At 40.1% G+C, this 17,979-nt stretch overlaps 1 long non-coding RNA gene across 1 annotated transcript; it reads right to left on the minus strand.

Moving 5' to 3' along the window:
• Positions 1 to 286: 286 nt before the first annotated feature.
• On the minus strand, positions 287 to 11,788 carry LOC115071467. The gene is made up of 3 exons (XR_003850554.1): positions 11,629 to 11,788; positions 6,767 to 6,844; positions 287 to 2,792 (listed from the first exon to the last, which is right to left on the minus strand). It is a non-coding gene; the product is annotated as an uncharacterized LOC115071467 (long non-coding RNA).
• Between the last annotated feature and the right edge of the window lie 6,191 nt (positions 11,789 to 17,979).

The following is a 17,979-nucleotide window of genomic DNA, read 5'->3' on the forward strand; positions in this document are numbered from 1 at the left end:
CTAAAAAGACCTTATTATCATGGGGGTTGTGTGCTGAAAATGCCTACGGGCAGACTCTTCAGGAAGTGACAAGGAGTGCTGAGCTCTGAGGTAGGCGATTAAGCTTTAGTCTTGCTTCTAACATTTAATGGGAAGCCTAAAGCAAGTCAATGGCCTGAAAGGAATTGGAGTTTTCTCAGCTAGATAACGGAAATGATGATGCCTCCAACATTCACTTTCAAAGGCAGTAACTTTAATCAATCAAGATCCTGGCTCTGAAGGTTCTTTATAAACAGCAGCAGCAACAACAAGGAAACACTATTTATTAATACAGTATTTCTCCCTCTCGGCTTATTCTCTTGGGTACAGAAGGAAAAAAATGCCCCTTTCCAGGTTCCTGTAATGTTCACTCAATCTTCAGCTCCATCATGGCCAGTGGTACCCACACTACCACTGATCACTTTCCAGGAAATCAAGAGTTGGATGGGGCACTGGCTCCTGCTGAGGAGTTGTTTCAAGGAAATTCATAGCAAACAAAGGAGCCATTCTCTCCTTTTATCCCCTCTCCTTCCTTCCCAGGTACAAAGAGAAGGGGTTTGCCAGTCTGGGCTCTGGGCAGATGGAGTGAATTTAGAAGTCATTTTTCTTCTGTGAGTCGTCATTTCCCAAAAATAAAACGAAGAGTTCAGACAGAATGAGATTTATGTTTAGGATAACGGTTTAATTTATTGCCAGACAGAAACTCCTTTAAGAACAAAAATTTGTATTAGTAGCAATTATACCACGATGGCTGTTACTGATGGGACTGTTCCGGGAAGGTGGGTGTACACATCTGATCGAGCACTGCTTCAACATGCACTATTATAGAGGAAACAAAATCTTGAGAAAAAGAAAATTCAGTGAAAAAGTGTCATATTAGCCACTTGTGAGCGACTCCACATATTCTTTTTACATTGTTCTGGTCATCAAGGACTAAGTCTATATTGCCTGAGTCTGCATATGACAAGGCACTTCGACTTCCTTTGTCTTCTGCCATAGCTCTCTGACGCAAACATGAGCAGGTGTGGCTCTCTTTTTAGATTAATTTTAAGACCTAGAGAAAGTAAAAGAATTGTCCTCAAGGTCAAGGCATGAAGGGAAACAAAGCATCTTGACCCTGGGCCTGTGCTCGTTTTTGCCATGTTAGTAGGGGAGGCATTTGCCTTGCGTATGCAGCAGGTTTTATGCAGAGCCCCTCTACCGAGATTCCTTCCTTCATTATGGCACTCAGAATAGATCTGGTTTTAGAATCTCTGAAGCCTAAGGGTGGCCAAAGTCTTAACAACGAACTAAATTGAAAATGAGGAAATTAAAGTCTAGAGTGTATCTTGTCTAAAATTGCCCATCAAGACCCAGATCCAGGTAGAATTTTAATTCCCAAATCCCCTTGTATTAACCAAACGTAAGTAAAGAAAGTAAGCGTAATTTATATCTTCTCACCTCTTTCAAGGACTCATAAATTATAGTTTGATTTTTCTGGGTTTGAGAAACTGCAGGCTATCCTCTCTTTCTTTGCAGGGCATTGGTTCTAAAGTATTGAAATGGCTACTTATTTCTTTTCTCTGTACTTCTTGTAAAGTTTAAATTAAATGCAATTTCCTAATGGAAAATTTCTGTAACTCAAAAAATTTTAACAAAATCTTTGAGTACAAAACCAAAGGGAACTTACCACACAGTGATGGACATTTGGGGCGTAAGAAATATCAGGCTTGAGTTCTGGTTCAGCTCTTCCTTTGTAGCATAATCTAGACCTCAGCATTTGTCCTCCCTAAATCTCACTTTCCTTATCTGTAAAGCATTGGATTAAGGAATGCCCCCAAATCCTTCCAATTCTAACCACCTGTGAGCATACACACTGTTAAGTGCTCTTGAGTGGGGATCAAGCTCTATTCTGTCCTTTAATCTCACAGGCGTCACAGCTGGAGAAAGTCTGATCATCACAGCTTGCTGGAGAATCTTTCATTCATTCTGCCTTCTGTTTCTTTTCCCCATGGTTAACCAGCAAAATGGCTACCTGTGCCCGCTAGAAGTGAAGAGCCCCGCCACCTTCCCCAGTACAAACCGGAGCTACTGAGTTAAGTCAGAGGTACTACTATATTGTTTAATTGGTTGGTTGTTTATAAATTAATGCAACTCTGGCAAACTTTTCTCAAGGCATGATCATTTATTTCCTTACTTCTTACCTGTGAACTGATCACCACTTTAGGGAACTGTGCTTATAAGGCATTAGGCAGTGTCAAGATTTAAGTCCAAAGGTTTCTGAAGGTAGAATAAAAATTACAAAAGACATACACAGAAAGGATTTATTTTATCCTGCTTGTGCTTCTAAGTTGAAGATCCAGAATCATGACACTTGGTCTACCAGTCTTCCTTTGCAGAAGACAGTCACGCTGATTGTGGTTGGTGTCTATTGGCTCTACTCGCTCTGCACCCACCCCTTTCTTGATGTATGTTAAGGTTCAGATAGCCCTGCCCATTTTTACCTGTCAGTGTATAGAAATCTGACATTCTTCAGAAAGCCAGTTCTCTGCATTTTGTTTAACACAGACCTTTCCCAAAAATCCACAGACAGAAGTAGATGTGCAGGGTCTATGCCATCATGGCATCACATATTCTTGACCACAAAGAAAGGTGAAAGGTGGCAAAGTTGAATCAATCCAATTTCTCCTTGGGACTTTTCTGCTCTCAGAAAAGATGGCTTTTTTCCCCAGTGGGTTTACATGGTTAGTAGAATGAGTTACACAGACAGTCATCCTGCTGATGTGTGGAGGGAGCTGCAGAGAGGAAAGCTGATGTTATTTGGGCCTCTGAATATTAGACATTTCCTTAAACATTTAATTTAGGGTAGTAAATCACCTCTCTAGTTTAGGCTAGTTTAAGTTAGGCTTCTGTCATTTGCAACTGAAAAGCATCCTGAAGCATATAGCCTTCTTGTTAAAATCTCCAGAAAACACCAAAACTTCAGAACTGAAAGAACTTCTGATGTGTTCAAGCACCTGGTATATATAGAGAGACTGACAGGATGTTCTGAAAGTTACCCAAAGAAGTTACTGGATTGGAAATTAAATTCATGAATTGATGGCCCTCAATCTAAGCCTCAAGTAGAGCCTATGTTGTTAAATACAGAAAATAGTCACTTACCTTAGAGTAGCAATCTTTCTAAGAGTCTTAGGAACTGAATGTCCCAAAATTACTCAGATGACAGTTATATCTTGCTTTTATTTTTCATAGTACCTTCTGTATGATTATAATTCCATTTTAAAATGCTTCCATTCAAATCCCATCCATTATGCACAAGTTGGTATGCCATTGGACAAGTTACTTCCATTATTGTACATTAGTTTGAATGAATTAGAAATGATAAAAACAGTACAAACTTCATAGAACTATTGTAAGCATTATGAAAATAAAGAATCCTTGTAAAGTATATGAAGCAAAACGCCTGGTATACCACACAGTAGTGTTGACCATTGGTGTTTAAAACATCACCAAGAGTCAGATAAGAAAACCCAGTACTAGAAAGGAGAAGGGACATGCCTAAGGGAAGAAGAAGGGTTCTAGTTGTTGGGATAACTAGAGCCAACTTAGAATGCCCATGATTCTTTTTCCTTAATTCTTTTAAAAGTCAGGCAATGTTTGTATATCTTTATGGTAGTACAATAACTTACTATATGTATATAATGGTCAAATAAAAGCACTTTTTATCTCATCAAACATCAATAAGTTCATGTATTGGGAACTGTTTTTTTTTTTTTTTTTTTTTTTTCCTTTTGATCTTTTTGAGACAAGGTCTCCCTGAAGCTCCAACTGGCTTGGAACTCACTGGTCTGAGTTCGTGGTCAGGCCTTGAACTCAAAGAGATCTGCTTGCCTCTACCCCCCAAGTGCTGGGACTAAAGGTGTGTGCCACCATGCCCAGCATGGTGGGAACTTTTACAGTCTTCTAATCATTTTGAAAAGTATCATAGATTGCTATAACCAAAAGTTCCCCTACTCTGCTGTAGAAAACCAGACCTACCTAAACTGTGTTTCCACGTCCTTCATCTAGCTTCTTTCTGTCTGCCTGCCCCTGCATTTCCAGGTCCCTACTGAGCACTCATCCACTCCTTTCTTCTCAATGATGGAAAACATGGTAACTTACATGATTTTTTAAAAATATTTTATTTATTATTTTTATTTTGTGTGTATGAATGTTTTGCCTGTATGTGTGTGAGTGTGAGAAAATAGTTTCTGGTGGTATATGCTGTACTTCCAGGCTCTTAAGAAATGAATGCTTAAAGAGAACCCACGTCATTCAATGCCCACAGAGGTCAGAAGAGAGCTTCTGATCCCCTGGAACTGGAGTTATGGATGGTTGTTAGCCACCATGTGGATGATGGAAACCAAACCCGAGTCCCCTACAAGAACAGCCAGTGCTCTTAACCACTGAGCCATCTCTGCAGTCCCAAGCTGCAATGTCAAGCTGTATCTACTTGTTTATACAACCATTGATTCTTCTATATTTCTTTTGTATACTTAGTAATACAACAAATATTTCCTGATCATCACAAGTCTCTTCATTAAAACCTATCACTGACAGACATGGGTTTTAGTCCCAGCTCTCCATTAGTTCACACTTGAAGCCAGGGACAAAGTGACTTTTCTTTAAACATTCATTTCTCAAGAGACTGGGTAAGATGCCTCTAAGGTCCTTCCAGAACAATCTCCTGTTTGCTCTCCATTCTGCTGCAGGACTGGGAGGACACCAACATGCAAAGTGATAACTCTTGCCTTGTAGGAGCTTCTAGTCAAGTGGGAAAAAAACAAACACAACTGGTGCGCACCTGTTGCCCCAAGCTGAGGTATAGCATATACCACCAGAAACTATTTTCTATTCTAGTAAATTTGATGTGATGTCTACATCCCAGGGTTGGCAAGAGAGTTGATGTCTCTTCTTTCCTTCCCCAGAGGGATGGATGATCATGAATAAGAACTTCAAATAAAGTTGAAAACCAGTAGCTGTTTGGTAAAATGAAGCCTATACAAGTGTTTTATTTACACCAAGATGAGTTTTTAAAAATTTAAGTCAGGATTTAGTTGCTGGGAATCTTCTCATTAGAATTCAGATCTCTGACTTCCCTTCACAAAGTTCATGATCTAGCAAATCTAGACAATGGCATCTAATATCTTAGAGCTTTGCTTTAACTTTGAGAATTAATGTTTTATCTTATTTTTAAATGTTTATTAATGTATGTTAATTACAAAAAATAACGGGATTCATCATGACATTTTTACAAATGTATATAATATGCTTTGCACATATTTACTTCCCTATCCTGCTGGGCTCCTCCCTCTTCCCAAGTAGTCCCTTTATACCTTCATGGATTTTTTTTTTTTAATCTAGATCCTACATGTGAAAGAAAACACAGTATTTATCTTTCTGAGTCTGGTGTATTTCACTCAATATGAAGATGTCCAGTTCCTGAAAACCGCATGATTTTGTTCTTCATGGTTGAATAAATTCCATCATATATATATAGCTGCCATATTTTCTTGATCCATTCGTTCATCTGTTGATGGGCTCCTAGTCTGATTCCACAACTTGCCTACTGTGAATTGTGTTGTGATAAACATGGATGTGCAGCCATTTTAAATACAACACCCATGTGAAATTCTCCAAGACAAAAAATTTAAATAATATGATACACTACCTTTGAGTAGATGGAAAAGTTTGGTTTTATCCTGCAATAGACCATATGAGCACAAGGGAAATATCTATCACGACTTCTCAGTCATTTTAAAAATTTTGATGGAAAAAAAATGAGAGAGGTTTTGTAATACTGGATGGATGAGATGGGTGGATAGAGATTAGATAGATAGATGATAGATAGATGATAGATAGATAGATAGATAGATAGATGATAGATAGATAGATGATAGATAGATAGATAGATAGATAGATAGATAGATAGATAGATAGATAGATAACAGATAGATTTAAATGTCACAACACAGTGAAAATCAATGAAAATCAGGCATCTGTTTTAACCTTGCTAGGATCAGCATGCTTTGCTATTTTATTGGGAGAAGTGTTTCTAGACCAGGACAAATTACATGTAATGCCATCTCTGTCTCTGTGAGGAGATTTGCGTTAGTGACTCCAGGTCTTATTGTGACAGGCCACTAAGTTGGATCCCTGAAGGAAAGAAATCTCTAGTTCATAGAATTTTCCAAATACTATGTATAACTGATCCCATCGTGACTAAATTACAAGCTCCTTTACCCACTGACTCCCTACATGTCTGAAGTTCTAGCTATTCTCTCTTGTGAGCCGGTGTAGTGCTCTAACACCCTGTCTAACTTGAGGACATGGTAATGTCCTATTATGCTACTTCCCTCTGACGCAGAGCCCCAGGAAGGGAACAAGAAATATGAGACATAAGCCATGACTGCCTTCAGAAATCCTGATCTAGTTCGGGAGATAAAGCTAATGCCTTTGCAACCATCAGAGGGTGTTTTAAGATCGATTAGAGTCCTCAAAAATCTCTATTTGAAAATCTATCAAGAACATAAAATTTATTACTTTCGAAACAAGATTCTTAAATGTCTTCTAAGCTCTATTATATTCCACCAGTATTTCCATCTTAACAGTTCCTTCCACCAAGCTCACCAGCTTAAAGATAGGGAAACACCCCTGATTCCTTTCTAATTCTCAATCTCCTTTTCCATCCAGAAGTGCATCAACCTAAAATAGGCCCATTAACTCTCACCTAGAGTGCTGTTCATTTGTTTCCTGCTTCCCTGGTCAGCTCCTCATATTCACTTCACGAGAGACAGCCAGAGGGATCCTGTAAGAACGCAGATCACATCATTTACTTGCCTGCTTCCTATCGATAATCCAAGGCCTCCCACTGAACTCACAATGGAAGTCCCATTCCTCCACATGGGGGGCTCATGGCCACTCCTGATTCCATCCTTGATCTCCTGTCTGCTTTCTGGCTGGCACCTGCTCCTTGAGCCTTCTTTTAATCCCTCTCTATTTTGAAGTCTTTACATTATCCCTGCTTTTGCTCACCATTGCGTCTCTGCCAATGATTTCTTCTTTTTGTTCCTGAACATTTGTCATGACCAGATCCTTCTAATTCTTCAGATACCATTTTAAATGTCATCTTTTCAGAGAAACCATCTCTGCCCACCCTACCTAGCACAGTCCATGCTTCCTGAGCAGTAATTTGCATTCCATCAACCAATCAGATATCTATCATACATGCTGTTTACTTCTTCTTTTCATACCTTAATATTTCTGTCTTCTGCCTAGTTCAATGCTTAATACATAATTATTTGTTAGACAAATTAATAATTAAAGGAATGACATTAAAGGTGAAGAACTCTGATTATTCCAAATTTTCTTCTGGCACTAGCATTTTACAAGTCTGTGGCTTAAGAGTATATTTTTGTACTTACTGGTGTGGTTCCACCTCTTAAAGTAGAGCAGAATTCAGAGGACAGGGAGATGAATGAAGACACCAGCATTCAGCAGCAGTCAAGGGGGGCTCCCTGGAGGAAGTGCTCTCCATTTCAATTATTTACTGCTCCACTGTTCTTAAAATGTCATTATATTTGTAAGAATTTGATGGGCACACTTTTCAGGAACATCTAAACTGCATTGTCCTTAAATGAAAGTGTGTGTGCGTGTGCGTGTGTGTGTGTGTGTGTGTGTGTGTGTGTGTGCTGATTACTAGATTTAATTTGACACAGATAAAGAACATGTAGAATTTGCCCAGAGGCCCACTGCCTTGACCCCCTTCACTGGCTCCATATCAGAAGGAAGGATCTGTTCCACACCTCAGAGAAGACCCACTTAGGACAGGAAGTGAGTCATATCAAGGACCTATGATAGGTTGAACAATACTAAATGTGAAACAGATTATGTTGGAACAAAGTCATGATATGTTTGTTCCTTCCCACACAATATGACATTTCATAACCTCTTAGTACTTTGCCCTGAAGCTTTCAGAGGCCTACAAAGATTACCTGTCTGATCCTCTTATTCTATGAAGGGGGAACCTGAGGCCCAAAGAAGTCAAGTGGCTGATCCAAGTTCATACAGAATACTTTGAGTGGAACCAGCAGCATTCAGTCCCTGACCTGAATCTAAGTCTTATGCTCTGTAGAAATATACATGCAAAAAGACTGCTAAAGACCCATCATATTTTTGTTCATTTTTATACGTACTTTGGTATTTATTAACTGTGTGTGGTTGAAAAAAATTAAGTTCAGGTTGGTGAGACGGCTCAGCAGTTAAGAGCATGTGGTGTTCTTCCAGAAGATCTGGGTTCGATTCCCAGCACGTACATGACAGCTAACAACCATAAGTAGCTCCAGTTCCAGGGACTTCAACACTTCCTTCTTGCCTCTGCTGGCATTGCACACGCATGGTGCACTTATATACAAGTGGGCAAAACACTCATACACAGAAAATAAAAATAATAAAAATTTTTTTAAAAATTAAAAAAATTTCTAGCAAGTGACCTCTAGTGATATTGGGATTCCTGGATATCCCAAAGGAATCATCTTGAAATGCTAAAGAAGTCATCCCATGAAGAAGTGCATGCCAACTTACAACAAGAGCGAACGTTATTTCAACTCTCAGTAAAGTACTATGTCATTTTAAGCAAGCCAAGGAATGAATGTCTCATTTTTCTATCTATAGTTAAAATCACTTGCAGTTCCCAGTAACTTAAAAGTTGTTTTAAAAGGTGGTACAAGGAAGCATGCCAGTCTGTGATCAGTTACATGAAGTCTCTGTGAGTGGAGGATGAGATATTAAGAAATAATGAAAGGGAATGTATGAAACTTTTCAACTGCCAAGTGCACAGCTAGGGGTTAGAGTGTAAAGGTGTGCCAAGACAGGTCCATTTAAAGGTGATGGTGCTTGATGGCTGGCAGGAATCCTATGGCAGGTTCCTATATTTACACCCAGTCTGAGAAGATGCAAAAGACCCCTCAAGTTGTAGGAAGAGTTAGAAACAAAACCCAACTCCTCACAGTTCAGCCTTTCTTGGATCTATCTCCACTGTCTCAAGTTCCAACAACCATGATGCCAAAGCACAGACCTGAGCCTACAGTCAGGACCTGTGCCGCAGAGTCCATTCTGAAGCAGCTTTGGCCAGTGATCCTTAGAACTGGAGTGTCCAGAAACCATGGCGGAGGTGGGGTGGGGGGATGAGGGGCGCTAACAGATACTTGACAGAGCATCTGATTTCCTAAGTATGGGAGAGCACTCAAAACCAGCACTTTAACAAGCACTCCCAGCTCATCCTGACACAGCTAGACAGTGGAGCAAAGGTACTGAAATCCTGCCAGCCTTAGATACAGCCTCCTCTGTCCTTTGGGTCTTAGTTTCTCCACTACTGAGAAGATACTGGTCCAAGATCATCTCTGAGTTTTCTTCCTGATCCAGGCAATGAAGCTTTGAGAACTGCCTGTCCCTTGCCTCTAGGTTGCCTTGGTAGTTCAAATAGGCCATATACTTACAGATACATTTGACTCAAGCACAGTTCATTCACACAGAACTGTGAACTGTGAGTGGCTGAGGGCCCCCAGCTGGTTCCATGCTGCACACCACCCACAGTGTGCTGACTGTGACTTGTTTTCTTCAACAAGCCCAGAACACAATCAGTGTCTATCCCTAAGTGGGACCGCCACAGCTCATTGCCTGTCCTTAGCAGGAATGTCTGGGGGGCGGGGGGTGGCATGGTTCTATGCAACGTGTTCCCTTCACAGACCTGAAGCCTATCACATCTTCTCCCTCAAGCCTATCTGACAGGAGGATGTTCTAGGTTAATTAGATTGATTACACAGAAGAAACAAACCCTGAAAAGAAAGTGAGCTCCTTAAAGATTAGGGACACACGCAGAGGTGTGTTTCCTTAAAGTGTTTTAATAATTATATGTGGCAGTTACAAAATTCTTCTTCAACATTTGCAAATCCTGGAAACTGGAGAGCCAGCTGCTGTAGCTTGGCCTGCTACTAATCACATTCATGATGCATCTGTTTCCTCCAGGAAATAAATCTGGTTCATTCCAATTCCCCCAAACTACAACTTGTCCTGGCAACAGCTCCCCCTACCTATATTGTCCATCCTTCTTTGCTGTGGCCCTTCCCCAAGTTCAAGACTTCCACAAATACCTAATTTCTACATCTTCACTCTGGAGTCTCTCTTTGAAGTCTCTTGAGCATTGTGTTTTAAGCTTCAGTCAATCAGTCACCTTTTTGCTTCTTCAAATACTACTTTTGCTTCTATACCCTTTATGAGGTGAGAAGGAAAAGCTGTTGACCAAGCCACAAAATATGTGGCAGAAAGAGGTGTCTACCAAGGGAAAACCACAAATTCTCAAAGTACTTGTAGAGTGCTTATTGGCCAAAGGCAGCTGGTGGTATAGGGCAGGAATGCCCACAGGCTAACAGCCAAATCAAGTTTTCTCAACTTCCATTGACTGGCATATGTATGAGCCCTCTAATTTCAGGTGAAATTATGATGATATGTTGATATGTCATGATATATACTTTAAGGAAAATTTTCATATATATCAAAATTATAATGAATCAACCCTGTTAAAATGGCATCAGCAAGAAGTTAATTTCTCTTTCTATCCTTTATGAGGAAAAGTGCTTCTGGTCAGCAAGAGAAATTTAATGGTCTCAAACTGGGTGTGCTGGATAGCTTTGGTGTCAACTTGACACACCTGGGTTGAGGGAGCCTCAATTGGGGAATTGCCTCCATTGAAATGGCCTGTGGCCATGTCTGTGGGGCATCTTCTTGATTGTTGAGTGATGTGGGAGGGCCCAGCCCACTGTGGGTGGTGCCACTCCTGGGCAGGTGGGCCTGTGTTGCCTAAGAAAGCGGGCGGAGCAGAGGCCAGGAGAGCAAGCCAGTAAGCAGCATTCCTCCATGGCCTGTGCTCCAGCTCCTACCTTCAGGTTCCTGCCCTGAGTTCCTACCTTGGGCTCCTGGATGAACTGTGACCTGGGATATGTAAGCTAAATAAACATTTTCCTTCCTAAGTTGGTAGTGGTCAGGGTATTTTGTCACAACAGTGAAGAACAAACTAGGACACTGGGTTAATATTATTTCAGACTAAGCAAAGAAATGTGGCGTTTTTTTTTTTTTTTTTTTTTAAGCTTACAGAACTTTAACATCAATGTGGCCCATCATAACATTCTGGCCATTTCTATTTGAAATTTAACATCAATATGGTTGATCACATAGGGTATTTCTATTAGAACTTTAACATCAATAGGGCCCATCATACACTGTTTCTATTAGGACTTTAACATCAATGTGTTGGGGTTCTATTAGACTTTGGAAATACTGAAAATATTTTGAATTCATGCTCCACTGATTTTGCCTTGAGCACCAAAAACGGTGGCATTTTCCACTTTTCCTATCAGAAACATCACCTTGCCCTCAGTCCCATCACTCACCCAGCTTCATTAATGGCCATGAGGACAAGGCCAGTCAGAGTATAGTTCCCTTTTGGCTGTAAGGATCGTCAATCAATAATGATCTTTGATAGATAAACATAATGCTCTTTTGAAAAATTAGAAAAGAAATAATCATTCATTTCACCTGAGTTTGTGGCCAGCCACATTGCTTCCTTGAGGAGGTGGGCCCCAGCAGCAAGCCTACAGGGAAGGCAGAGACCAACAGCAACTCCAGAGCTTGGACTGTCAGGACTGAAGCTGGTTCTGTCCCCCGAAATATGCATCCACTCCATCTCCATTTCTTTTTCCCTTTATTTATATGAAGGCAATTTCAGTTGGGCTTTTGTCGTTTACAACCAGATAAATTCTATTTAATACCTCCTTCAGCCACTACTACTAAACAGATCCATATACTCCAGGAATCCCTGGATGAGAATCACTAACCAACCACGAAAGTGATCAAATCTTTTTCTATTATTATTTCCTTATTTTATGTGTGTGTTATGCCTACATGTATGAAAGTGCACCTGTGTTGTGCAATGCCTGCGGAGGTCAGAAGAGGGCGTCAGATCCCATGGAACTGGAGTTATGGACAGTTGTTAGCCACCATGTGGGTGCTGGGATTCGAACCCAGGTCTTCTGCAAGAACAGCCAGTGCTCTTAACCACAGAGCCATCTCTCCAGCCCTGAAAGGGATCAAATCTTAATTTCAAACCCCTGAGATCACTGATTCACAGTAACTGAGAACTTAACACAGAAAAACGTTTTCCTAAGATCTACAAGAAACCAGTTTTGCTTGTCCATTACTTTTACAAACTACATGTAACTAAGAAGAGGATATGGTTAATTCAAGGGCCACAGTAGGAAGACTTAAGAGCCATTAAAAAATGCAAGAGAGAGTGCAATGAGAGTTGAGGAAAGAGACAGAAATTTCTGGAAGGCATTCTTAGAAGGCTTTAATGGCTGGAAGATACTGTGGGATCTGACAGGTGAGGCCAATGACTTGTCAAAGATCACTGGAGAGTCATGCCAGAGCCCTGGTCTCTGCAGACCTGATTTATAACAGCTGAAATGAACCAACATCTTTATTTCAATTCCCTAAGCAAGAGCAAGAAGATTCTGGAATTATATTTTCAAAGGGCTATTTTTTATCTAGCCCTAAATTTTAAGGAAATGAATGTTACAGTGCTGAGTTACAAAGGTACGGGAGACTTCTGCTGGTTCTTTAGCAAGAGCCATCAATGCCCCACAAGATGCTCTGTGCTCATGCACACATACCACAGAGAGAGAGAGAGAGAAGAGAGAGAGAGAGAGAGAGAGTGAGAGAGAGAGAGAGAGAGAAAATTATACATATATATGCACATGCACGTATAATCAGCATATGAGAGAAAATATGTGATATTTGCCTTTTTGAGTTTGTGTTTTTCCCCATTATAATAACCTCAGATTGCATCCATTTTCCTGAAAATATCATGATTTCATTGTTCTTTAAAGCTGAATGAAATTCTGTTGTGCATCCATTGTATATATATATCACACTTTATCCATTCATCTATTGATGAAATCTAGGCTGGTTCTATTTTTTAGCCACTGTGACTATGGTAGCAATAAACATGAATATAAAGCTATGTCTATAGTATGCTGAATTAAAGTTTTTCAGGTATAGAGTTGAAGGGTGGTATAGGTGGGTCGCCTGGTAGTTCTGCTTTTAGTTTTTTCTTCCATGGTGGCTACACAAGTTTACATTCTCTCAAAAGTATATGAAGTGTTCCCCTTCTCCCATATCCTCCCCAGCATCATTTGCCTTTTTAAGTTTATTTTTATTTATTTTTGTTTTTTTTGTAATGTTTTCTTGATGATAGCCATTCCAACTGGAGAGAGATGGGATCTCAACAGTTTTAATTTTCGTTTCCCTGATGACTAAGGATGCTGAATACTTTCAAATACCTATTGGCCACTCATGTTTCTTCTTTTAAGAACTGTCTGTTCAGGAGCTGGAGAGATGGCTTAGTAGGTAAGAACACTATCTGCTCTCACAGAGGACCTGGGTTGGGTTTCCAGCACCCACATGGTGGCTGACAACCATCTGTATCTCCAGTTCCAGGGGATCTGACTCCTTCTTCTGGCCTACATGGGAATTGCATGACATGGGAGCACTTACGTATATGTGGCCAAGGCACTCATACACATAAAATAAAAAATTTTTAATTTAATTTATAAGTAATAAATAAAATTTTAAAAAGAGAACTGTTCAGTTCATTAGTCCACTTATTGACTGGATGATTTGTCTTGGGAGTGTTTAATTTTTCCAGTTCTTTATATATTTCTAGATGTTATCCTCTATCTGTATCTGATATGTAGATGGTAAAGATTTTTTTCCTCTTTGTATACTGTCTCTTTGCTCTGCTGGTAGTTTCCTACACTGTGAAGAAACTTTAGAATTTCATGTAATCAATGTATCAATTCTTACAGTTATTTTTGTGTCACTGGAGTCTTTTCCATAAATGTCTTTCCTATACCAATATCTTAAAGTGTTTTATCTATGCTTTCCTCTAGCAATTTCAAAGTTTGGAGTCTTACATTCAAATGTTTAATCCGGTTGAATTTGTTTTCATTCGAGGTGAGAGATATAGATTTATTTTCATTCTTCTAAAGGCGGAAATCCAGTTTTTCCATCATTTGTTGTAGAGTTTTTCTCTGATTTTTTTTTCTTTTTTGGCGTTATAGACTGTTGTTAGCCACCACACCAGTGGTGCTGGGAACTGAATCAAGGTTCTCTGTAAGAACAGTCAGTGTGCTTAACCACTGATTTCTTTCTTGGCAATTTCATTATCATTACAAAGAAAGGCTACATATTTGTATGTCTTAATTTTGAATCCTGTTACTCTGATGAACATGTTTATCAGATCTAACAGTCTTCTGGGAGAGTAATCAGGGTCTTTGAACTATAGAATCATGTTGTCTACAAATAGGAATACTTGGACTTCTTCCTTTCTACCTCTTGTATTTCTTTCTCCTCTTTTATTGCTCTAGCTAAGACTTTTAGCATTGTGTTTCTTATTAATGATGAGAGTAGCTGCCACTGCCTCGTTTTGATTTTAGAGGAATGATTTCAGTTTTTCTCTATTTCATATAATATAATCTATACATGTGTTGTACATAGCCCTTATTATTTTGAGGTATTGTCCGGTTTTTTCTCATCTTTTATCATAGCATCATGCTGAACTATGTCAAAGGCCTCTTCTGCATGTATTAGGATGATCATGTGAATTCTGTTCTTAAGCCTATTGATGCATTTATTACATTTACTGATTGGCATATATGTTGAACAAAATTTGAATTCCAGGGACAAGGTATAGGATCTTCTTAATGTGTTGTTGGATATTGCAAGAATTTACTGAGAATATTCATCAAGAAGGTCTATTGTTTTCTATGCTTGCTATACTCTTATCTAGTATTTTAGAATGAGTTTTGTAGTATTCTTCCTTCCTTTTCTGTTCTGTGGAACAGTTTAAGAAGTGTCGATGTTACCTCTTAATATAATTCAGCAGTGAATCACCTAGTCCTGGAGGTTTCTTTGTGGGAAGATATTTTATTGCTGCTTAAATCTCATTGCTTGTTAAAGATCTGCTTAAGTTGTTTATGTCTTCATAATCTAATGTTGGTAGATCATATATGCCTAGGAATGTATCCATTTCTTATAAATTTTCCAGTTTATGGGGGTATATTTGTTACTTTTCTGCTGTTATGATAAAACACCATGACCAAAGCAACTTAAGATTTTATTTGCCTTACAGCTCCAGAGGGCTAAGAGTCCATCATGGCTGGGGAGGCACGGCAGGAGGCAGCTGGAGTAGGAAGCTGAGAGCTCACATCTTCCAGAAGGCACAGGAAGTAGAAAAAGAAACTGGAAGTAGGGCAAGGCTATGAACTCCAAAGCCTGCCCCCAGTAATGCGCTTCCTCCAGCAAAGTCATACCTCCCCAGACCACGTGTTCAAATACCTGAGCCTACAGGGGACACTTATTCAAACTGCAGCAAGATGATACAAGTTTTTTAAGTATTCCTTAATGATCCTCTGGAGTGAATCTGTTGTAACTGCTCCCCTTTTTCATCTCCAGTTTTGGGGGAGTTAAATATTTTATTTATTATTTTTATTTTATTTTATGTGTATGAATGTATTGTCTGCATGTAGGTAAGTGCACCCATGTTGTGTAATGCCCACGGAGGTGAGAAGAGGCTGTCGGATCCCTTGGAACTGGAGTTATGGACAGTTGTTAGCTACCATGTGGGTCTGGATTCAAACCTGGGTCTTCTGCAAGAACGGTCAGTGTTCTTAACCGCTGAGCCATCTCTCCAGCCTCCTCATCTCCAATTTTTATTGAAATATTTATTTTATTTTATTTTTGAGGCTTAATTTGATCAGTTTTATTAGGGGTTTGGAAATCTTGTTTATCTTTTTAATGAGCTTACTTTTTATTTGGTCAATCTATGTACTGTTTTTTCTTTCATTCTCTATTTCATTAATTTCTGTCCTGGTCTTTATTGTTAGTTGTTAACTGCTGCTTTGGGGCCTGGCTTGTTCTTAATTTTCCAAAGTCATGAGTTACATCATTATTTATTTGAGATCTCTGTTTCATTTTGTTTTATGTAAGCAATCACAGTTATAAAGCTTACTCTTAGAATTACATTAACTATATACAAAGGATTCTGATAAGTTGTGCTTCAGGTTCATTGGATTCTAGGAATATTTTAATTACTTAAATGACCCACTATTCATTCAAGGGTATACTGTTCAGTATCCATATTTTTGTATAGTTTCTGTAGTTTCTTTTGTTATTGATTTCTATAATCTGATGAGATACATGAAATTACTATTTTGATTTCTTTTGGTGTTTATTAAGACCTGATTTGTAACCTAGAATGTGGTCTATTTCAGAGGTTCCAGGGACTGCTGAGAAAAACACGTATTCCATTTCTGCTGGATGGGATTTTCTGTAAATATTTGTTACATCCATTTGATCTATGGTGTAGTGTCCTAGTTTGCTCTCTGTTGCTGTGGTAAACACCATGACCAACAGCAACTTGAGGAGGAGAGGGTTTATTTCATCTTACAGATCACAGTCCATCATCCAGGGAAGTTATGGCAGGAACTCAAGAGAGGAATCTGAAACAGAAACCATGGAGGAATGCTGCTTATTGGCTCACTTCCCCTAACTGGCTCAGCCACCTTTCTTATACAGCCCAGGCCCACCTACCTAAAGATGGCACCACCCACAGTGACCTGTACCCTCCCACAATAAAACTAACCAGGACATGTAATTTACTCTCATTTTTCTTTGCTTTGTTTATAGCTTCATGTTGCTTGATAAATGGATTTACATCCTTTGACGCCCAATCTTTGGGTGTCTTTATCAGTGAGATTTGTTTATTGGAGACCACTGGCAGTTACTTCCACTATTTTAAAATATTTTATTTATTATTTTTACTTTACGTATATGGGTGTATTGCCTGCATGCATGGAAGTACACATTTGTCATGCAATGCCCATGAAGGTTAGAAGAGGGCATTGGATCCCTAGAACTGGAGTTGTGGACAGTTGTTAGCCACCATGTGGGTGCTGGTAACTGAATCTGGGTCCTCTACAAGAGCACATAGTGCTCTTAATGGATGAGCTATCTCTTCAGTCCCTATGTCTAGTTTTGTCTTGTTTTTTGTTTTTTCATCCAGTCAGCAAGGTTGTGCCTCTTTATTGGCGAGTTAAAAATATTTACATTTGAGGATAGAGAGAATGCTCAACCTCTAAGAGCACTGGCTATTCTTGCAGAGGACCTGAGTTCAAATCCTAGCACCCACATAGCAGCTAACAACTGCCTGTAACTCCATTTCCAGGGGATCTGATGCCCTCTTACACATAAAATAAAAAAAATTTAAAGGTCCTGCCCTCAGGACTCTCTTGGGGCCAGCTTGGTGCCTTCCTTGGGCGCCAGGAGCACTGCTTCTGCGGGACCTGGCCTGTCCCTCACCTGTCCCTGCTTCCCGGACCTGCACCACTGGCTAATTCTCCTGGCCCACTCTCCTGCCCTCAGGTCTCTCTTGGGATAAGTCTAGCGCGCAGCCCTCCGGGCCTTGAATCCCCCAACCGTGCTCACCCTTCCATCTCCCCTGCTGTTCTCTACTCCAAGCTTGGGCCCTGTGCCATTCCTAGTCTTGGGGCCCCAGACACCTGGGGAGCCAGTGCTGCTTCCTGACCCTCTTCACCCGGACCGGCTTGGTGCCTTCCTTGGGCCCCAGGAGTACTGCCTCTGGACCCGGCCCCGCCCTCACCTCTCTCTGCTTCCCTGGTCCTGCAACACCCACCAGCCTCTTTCTGGGGCTGACAGCCTCTTTCTGGGGCTCCAAGGCTTACCTTGCCTCTCCCTAATCCTTTGCATCCAGTACAACCCAGCTACTCAATCCACTCCATGGGAAATCTTGGGGCTTATTCCCACCCCATC

This window comes from Nannospalax galili, unplaced genomic scaffold (genome assembly GCF_000622305.1).
Source record: "Nannospalax galili isolate Female #2095 unplaced genomic scaffold, S.galili_v1.0 scaffold559, whole genome shotgun sequence".
Classification (NCBI taxonomy): Eukaryota; Metazoa; Chordata; class Mammalia; order Rodentia; family Spalacidae; genus Nannospalax; species Nannospalax galili.